This window comes from Penaeus japonicus, unplaced genomic scaffold, assembly GCF_977035675.1.
Source record: "Penaeus japonicus unplaced genomic scaffold, GWHDUDI00000001_assembly GWHDUDI00000025, whole genome shotgun sequence".
In the NCBI taxonomy this organism is placed as follows: domain Eukaryota; kingdom Metazoa; phylum Arthropoda; class Malacostraca; order Decapoda; family Penaeidae; genus Penaeus; species Penaeus japonicus.
In genome coordinates this window covers 87,830-95,329 of record NW_028234427.1, presented here as the reverse complement: position 1 = coordinate 95,329, position 7,500 = coordinate 87,830, and positions in this window count along the sequence as shown.

Here is a 7,500-nt window from a genome sequence, read left to right as displayed (position 1 = left end):
CAAGGCCAATCTTCAGACTTTCCCTATTCAAATCGCTTAGTAATTGTTGCAGTTCATCTGCTGACTCGCCGAAAAGAACAATGTCATCTGCAAATCTTAGATTGCTTAAGTGCTCATTCCCTATTTTAATCCCTTTCTCCTTTCAATCTAACTTCTTGAATACTTCCTACAAGCAGGCTGTAAACAGCTTCGGTGAGATGGTGTCGCCCTGACTAACACCCTTTTTTATTGGTATTTTATTGGTTTCTGCGTGTATTTTGATGGTCGCTGTACCATCTCTATATATGTCCTCTAATAATCTGCAGTATATTTCCTCTACTCCTTGTTTACGAATTGCATCTAGTACTGCAGATATCCGTACTGAATCGAATGCATTTTCATAATCTACGAAAGCCATACACAGGGGCTTCATATATATATATTATCTCTTTATATATATATATAGATATTATATATATATATATATATATATATATATCTATATACATACATATTATATAATATATATATATATATATATTATATATATATATATATATATATATATAAATGTATTCTCCCCCCCCACACACACACACACGTACACACACATATACATATACATACAAATGAATGTTTTTGGCCATGTCCCCAGATCATAAGGAAACGCGGGTTAACGAGCTCCTCAGAAAAGCATTTCCTGGTCATTGAAAAGCACCTTCCTCGCTCTCTGTCTCTCTCTTCCTTGTTCTTTCCTGTTCGCGAAAACTCGGGTTGAACTACGCGCTTTTGTGGTCTCGTTCCATTCTCGTCCTTCTTCTTTATTCCTTTTCTTCCTTTTTCTTCTTCTCGCTTTCGTTTTTTCTTTCTTTTTTTCTTTAATCTTCTCTTTGTCTTTTTTTATTCATGTTTTTTTTTTTCGTCTTCTGTATTGTTCGTCTTTTTTCCATGTTATTCTTTCCTCTTGTTCTGCGTCTTTTTATTATTATTATCATTAGTCTTCTTTTTTTTCTTTTTCTTCTTCTTCCTTTCTTTCATCTTCCTTTCTTTCTTCGTCTTCTTTCTTTTATTCTTCTATCTTTATTTCGTCACCTTTCCTTCTTCTTCGTTTTCTTTCCTTTCCTTCTTTTTTCTATCTTTTTGGTCTTCGTTCTTCTTCTTCTTCTCCTTCCTTTCTTTTTGTCTCCACATTTTCTTCTTCGTTGTTGTTGCTGTTCTTCTACTTCTCTTTTTCCTCCACCACCTCCTACTCCTCTTTCTTCTCCCTCGCCTCGTTCTCGTTGTTGTCCTCCTCCTCCTTCCCCTCCTCCTCCATTCTTTCTCCTCCTCGTCCTCCTTCTCCGCTTTGTTTTCCTTCTCCACTCTACCTCCTCTCTCTCCTCCTCCTCCTCGTCCTCCTCCTCGTCCTCTTCCTCTTCCTTCTCTTCCTCCTCCTCCATTCTTTCTCCTCCTCGTCCTCCTTCTCCGCTTTGTTTTCCTTCTCCACTCTACCTCCTCTCTCTCCTCCTCCTCCTCGTCCTCCTCCTCGTCCTCTTCCTCTTCCTCCTCCTCCTCCTACTCCTCCTTCCACTTCGTCTTTCCATTATTTGAGCTTCAGCGTGGGCGGGGACTGGACGGACAAAGACGGGGGTGGGACCCCTGAAGGCAGTGGGGTGTTATGGGGAGGGGGGGGGGGTCTTGTGGGCGCTGGTTGGTTGGAGCTGCGAAGAGGTGGAGAGGGGGTCTCGCCCTTGAGAGAGAGGGAGAATCTTCAATGGCGCTGACGTCGTGGGCCCGTCGTGAGGAGGGGAAGTGAGAAACAGGAAAAAGTGGGGAAAGGAGAGGGATGAGGGAAATGGAAGGGGGTAGTCTGGTTAATTAAAGAGGGGGGGGAGAGGGAACAAAAGAAAAGAGAGAAGGGGAAGGGGGGGAGCGGGTAGGTAGGAGGAAATAGGAGGAAGGAGGAAGGGCGTCCCCGTAGCGTTCCGCTAAGGAGTACGGGGTGAGGTGGAAGGGGAGAAAGGGGGGAGGGGAGAGGAGGAAGGAGGAAAAGGGTAAGGGGAAGGAGAAAGAGCGAAAAGGCTGAAGGGAAAAGGACGAGGAGACGAAGGAAGGAGAAAGAAGAAGGACGAAGGGGAAAAGAGAGAGCGAGAGAGGGAGGGGAAAGGGGAAAGCGGACAGGGAAAGTTGGGGAAGGGAAAGGGGATGGGGAAAGGAGAAGAGAGAAAGGGGAAAGAGTGAGGTGAAATGAGAAGGAGGAAGGGGGAAGGAAGAAGCAAAAAGGGGGAAGGGAGAAGAGAGAAAGAGAAAGGAAAGAGAGGGGAGAGATGAAGTGGGGAAGGGGCGGTGGGGGGGGGAGGGGCCAGGGGCAGGGGGAGGAACAGGGCCGGGGGGGAAAACGAAGAGGGCGGAGGGTGTTGAAGGAGCTCAAATATATTCTCTATCCTCTATTCTCTTCTCTATTCGCCTCCATTCGCCACGTCAACAGCCATTCACGGAATCTCCGGCGCGAGGGATTCCATCACACTCAAAAAAACAAAAAAACAAAGAAAAACAAAAACGAAAAGCAAGTAGGCAGAAACACACCAATCCGCCGCACTCGACAAGGTCAAGAATCCCTTGATGAACGAAGGTCAAAACACCCCTAGAGCCTACTAAGAACGAGAGCTGCCCTTCACGCCCATCCTCAATGCAAGGGCGGAAGCAAGGTTGAAGGGAGAGTCAACAGAGCGCCCGCGGCATAAGGGAAGAGCAAGAACAAGAACAAGAACAGGTTTGCCAAACGTATTCTCTCTCTCTCTTTTTTTTCTTCTTTTTCATTACTGTACAAAAGAGCTTGACTTGACCTTTGGCTGCGGGCTATTCTCTCGCCGAGGAGGTATATTTGCGTGTGTGTGTGTGTTTGTGCGTGTGTGTCTGCGTTTGTTTGTGGTTATGTAAGTGTGTGTCTGTGTTTGTTTGTGGTCATGCAAGTGTGTGTGTGTGTGTGTTTGTTTGTGGTTATGTAAGTGTGTGTGTGTCTGTGTTTGTTTGTGGTCATGCAAGTGTGTGTGTGTGTGTATGTGTTTGTTTGTGTGCTTGTGTGAGTGCGTCTGTGTTTGTTTGTGGTTATGTGAGTAAGTATGTAATGTATATATATATATATATATATATATATATATATATATATATATATATATATATATATATATATATATATATATATACATATATGTATACATATATGAATCACATAACACAAACACAGTAACGTGCACAACACATATATAATAAAACACTGCCACAATAAGAAATAATCTCGAAACATTAAATTCAAAGTAAAATGGGAAAATGCAGGTAAATTACCCTTTCTTGACACATTGTTGCATAATTTCAATAGTTATCTAAAATTTTCAGTTTACCGAAAACCCACCCATGTTGCAAATTATCATCATTTTTTCTCATATCATCCCTTATTCATTAAGAAATCAGTAGCCTCGTCTATGTTTCTCAGAGCATATAGAATCAGTGATAATGAGTTGATTGATAGAGAACTTAGCATCATTATGGAATCTTTTAAAAAACTTGGTTACCCTCATTTTTTCTTAGAACAAATACATTCATATGCTAGATCCAAATTTATTCACAAACTCAAGTCACGCGTAAGGAAGGCCCGATAACTTACTAGTTGTACCGTTTAACCAGTCACTCGATGACCAGCGTCAGCTACTCAAAAAAATGGATATCTATTTAGTGTTTACTTATCCTAACACGTTGCGTAAACCTTCGATCAAACACAATGCGTCCAGCGGTACTCTTGGTACGTCCTCAGGCATTAATGCTATTCCTTGCAAAGACTGTCCGAAATTCTACATAGGTGAAACGGGTAGAGAGCTGGAAAAAGAATAGGTGAACATAAACGCGATGTCAGGTACGCTAGGGAATCGAATTCTTGTTTTATTCACAAGCGTGTTATCGGTCATCAACTTATAACGTAAAATTGATTCATAAATCGTCTAATTCGTACGAAAGAAAGATGATGGAATCTCTTATGATTACAAAGCTTAAGTGCTGGTCAGTGAGGTTTGATGATCTTACCTCCTTTTTAGTCCTTCTTCCTTCTATCATCCTTTCTAGTAAATATTCTTGTCAAAATTTGCTTTTATAATTCATTTTTTGGTTTGATATATATATATATATATATATATATTATATATATGAATATATATATATATATATATAATATGTACATATATATAGATATATATTTTTTATCTATATATTATATATATATTTATATATATATATATATATATATATATATATATGTACCATATATATAAATATATATATATATATATATATATATATTATATATATATATATATATATATATATATAATATATATGTACATATATATATATTATAAATATATATATAGATATATATATATATATATATATACATATATATATATATATATATAATATATATATATATATATATATATATATATATATATTTATATACATATGTTTATATAAATATACATATATGCATTCATACATACATACATATACATACATACATACATACATATATATATATATATATATATATATATATATATATATATATACATATATATACATATACATACATATGGATATGTGCGTTCGTTCCACCTCATAGCTGCCCTGATACGAAGCCTCTCGAAGGGAAACGAACAAGCGGCTTCTCGGCGGAGGCGGGACAAAGAAGAAGCTTTCTCGCTCGTCCATTTTGCTTTTCTGTTTTGCTACTTTTCAATACCTTGCCTTTTGCTTGTCTTTTGTTTTGTTTTACGGGATTTATTTCAGTTGTTCTTAGTTGTGTTTTCGTTTCTTATGTTTTGTTTTCTTTCTTTTTTTTTCTTTTTCTCGCATCCTTTCTCTTTCGTTTTTCGTTATCCCCCCCCCTCTCTCTCTCTCTCTCTAACCAAGAAGAAAACGATATAGAAAAAAAGAGAAATGAAGAGAGAGAGAGCGAGAAAGCGAGAAAATGAGAGAGAGAGAGAGAGAGGGAGGGAGAGAGAGAGAGAGAGAGAGAGAGAGAGAGAGAGAGAGAGAGAGAGAGAGAGAGAGAGAGAGAAGAGAGAGAGGAGAGGAGCGAGAGAGAGAGAGAGAGAGAGAGAGAGAGAGAGAGAGAAGAAAGAGAGAAAGAAAGAGAAAGGAAAAAAAAAAGAGAGAGAGAGAGAAAGAGAGAGAGGCGAGAGAGAGAGAGAGAGAGAGGAGAGAGAGGGAGATGTATAGGTGAGATTGGGAGGGAGGGGGGGTGGGGTAGGAGGGTGGGGGACGTGGGGGGGGGGGCCGGGGGGCGGGTGGAGAGTGGGGGGCAGCGCGGTAGGGGGTGGGGGGTCTGGGGGAGGGGGGGGGGAGGGGGGGGGGTGGGAGGGGAGGCGGGGAGAGGAGGGGGATGGGTTGGGGCGGGAGGGGGGGGGGGGAGAGGGGGGGGAGGGGGGGGGGGAGGAGAGGGGGGGGGGGGGAGGGGGGGGGGGGGGGGGGGGAAAGGGGAGGGGGGGGGGAGGGGGAGAGGGGGGCGGAAGGGAGGGAGGGAGGGGGGGGGGGGGGTCGATGGGAGGAGGGGGGGGTGGGGAGGGGAGGGGGAGGGGGGGGTGGCAGGGATGGGGGATAGGAGGGGGGAGGAGGGGAAGAGGGGGGGGGGGGGGGGGTGGGGGGGATAAAAAAAAAATTATATAATTATTTATCGTATTAATTATAAAAATTATCAATAAAAATATAATAAAAAAAGGGGTAGAAAAATATTATGATAAATTATATACAACTTTTAAACAAAGGGGAGGTATAATATGTAAAAGATGCCAATAAGTATGGGAAAAAAATGAGGGGAGAGAAGGAGAGTGTGATGGAGGGAGTGAGAGGAAAAAGTAGGAGAGGGAGGAGAGAAGAAAGGGGGAAGGAGATGATGGAGGAGAAGGATGATGATTGGAGAGAGACAGACAGAGAGGTGAGTGTGTGTGGAGGGAGTTGAGGTGTGGTGGAGGGAGAGGTTGGTGTTGGTGTGGTCGTGAGTGAGGGTGTGGGATTGTGGGATGGGTGTGTTGAGTGGGAGAGGTTGTACGGGAGAGGAAGGGGTTTGGTGAGGAGGGGTAGGAGGAGGTGAGAGTGGAGTGAGTGTAGGTGAGGGAGTGTGAGGTGGTGTGGTGGTGGTAGGGAGGGGAGGGAGGTGTGTAGGTGGGTGTGGGGGGGAGTGGAGGGGTTGTGAGAGAGTGAGGTGTAGAGGGAAGAGGAGGTGAGGTGAGGATGGAGTCGTGGGGTAGTGTGAGGAGTTGAGATGTTGTTGGAGGGGTGGGTTGTGTGGGGGATGGAGAGGGTGTGGGGAGGTGAGGAGATGTGGGAGAGTAGGTGAGATGGTACCCGACGAGAGAGGTGGGAGAGTGGAGATGTGAGAGGAGAGAGTAGAGAGAGATGAGATAGAGAGAGAGAGAGGTGCTGAGAGGGAGGAAGAGAGGAGGAGCGAAAGGGTGAAGGAGGGAGAGCAGAGCGAGGGGGAGTGAGGAGGGAGTTGGAGAGGGAGTGAGAGGGTGAGATGTAGGTGTGAGAGAGGAGATGATGAGAGAAGGAGAGGGAGATGAGAGGGAGAGATGAGGGAGGAGGAGGCGAGAGGAGAGGAGAGAGAGAGAGAGAAAGAGAAGTGAGGGGGGAGGAGAGTGAGAGATTGAGTTGGAGGGAGAAGGGGGGGAGAGAAGAGAAGAGGAAGGGAGGAGTGGGATGAAGAGAGAGGAGTAAGGGGGAGAGAGTGGAGAGGAGAGAGATGAGAGGACGTAGAGAGAGAGAGAAGAGGAGCGAGAGGAGGGAGGGGGATGGAGGAGTGAGGAGAGGGAGTGGGAGAGGGAGGCGAGAGGAGAGGGATGAGGGTAAGGGTGTTGAGGAGGAGGAGAGCAGAGATGAGGAAGGAGGAGAGGTTATGAGAGAGAAAGTGGAGGAAGAGGCGTAGAGAGGAGGAGAGAGGGGAGAGGAGAGGGAGAGAGAGAGAAGGGAGACGAAAGAAGGAAGAGCGAGAGGAGGAGGAGAGATTGGAGAGAAGTGAGAAGAGTTTTTGAGGCAATGATGAGAGGAGAGTGAGGGTAAGGAGAGAGGAGGGGTATGAAGGGAGGAGAGAGAGAGAGCGTAGAGAGGAGGATGGGAGTGAGAGAGAGAGAGAGAGAGAGAGAGAGAGAGAGAGGAGAGAGATGTGGGAGGGAGAGAAGAGAGTTGGAGAGAGGGAGATTAGAGTGGCTGGTGAGAGAGAGATGATGGAGGGAGGGAGTGGTAAGACGGGAGAGGAGTGTTGGGGGGGAGGAGAAAGTGAAGGGAGAGGGGGAGGAGGAGAAGAGAGGGGAGGACGAGATGGAGGGGATGGAGAAGAGAGAGAGGAAGAGAGAGGAGTGGATGAGAGAGAAAAAAAGCGCGAGAAGAGAGGAGGAGGAGAAGGGGAGGGGTGTGATGGAGGGAGGAGAGAGGGAACTCGGCGAGAGGCGGAGGGGAGGATGAGAGAAGGGGGAGGGAGGAGAAGAGGAAGAT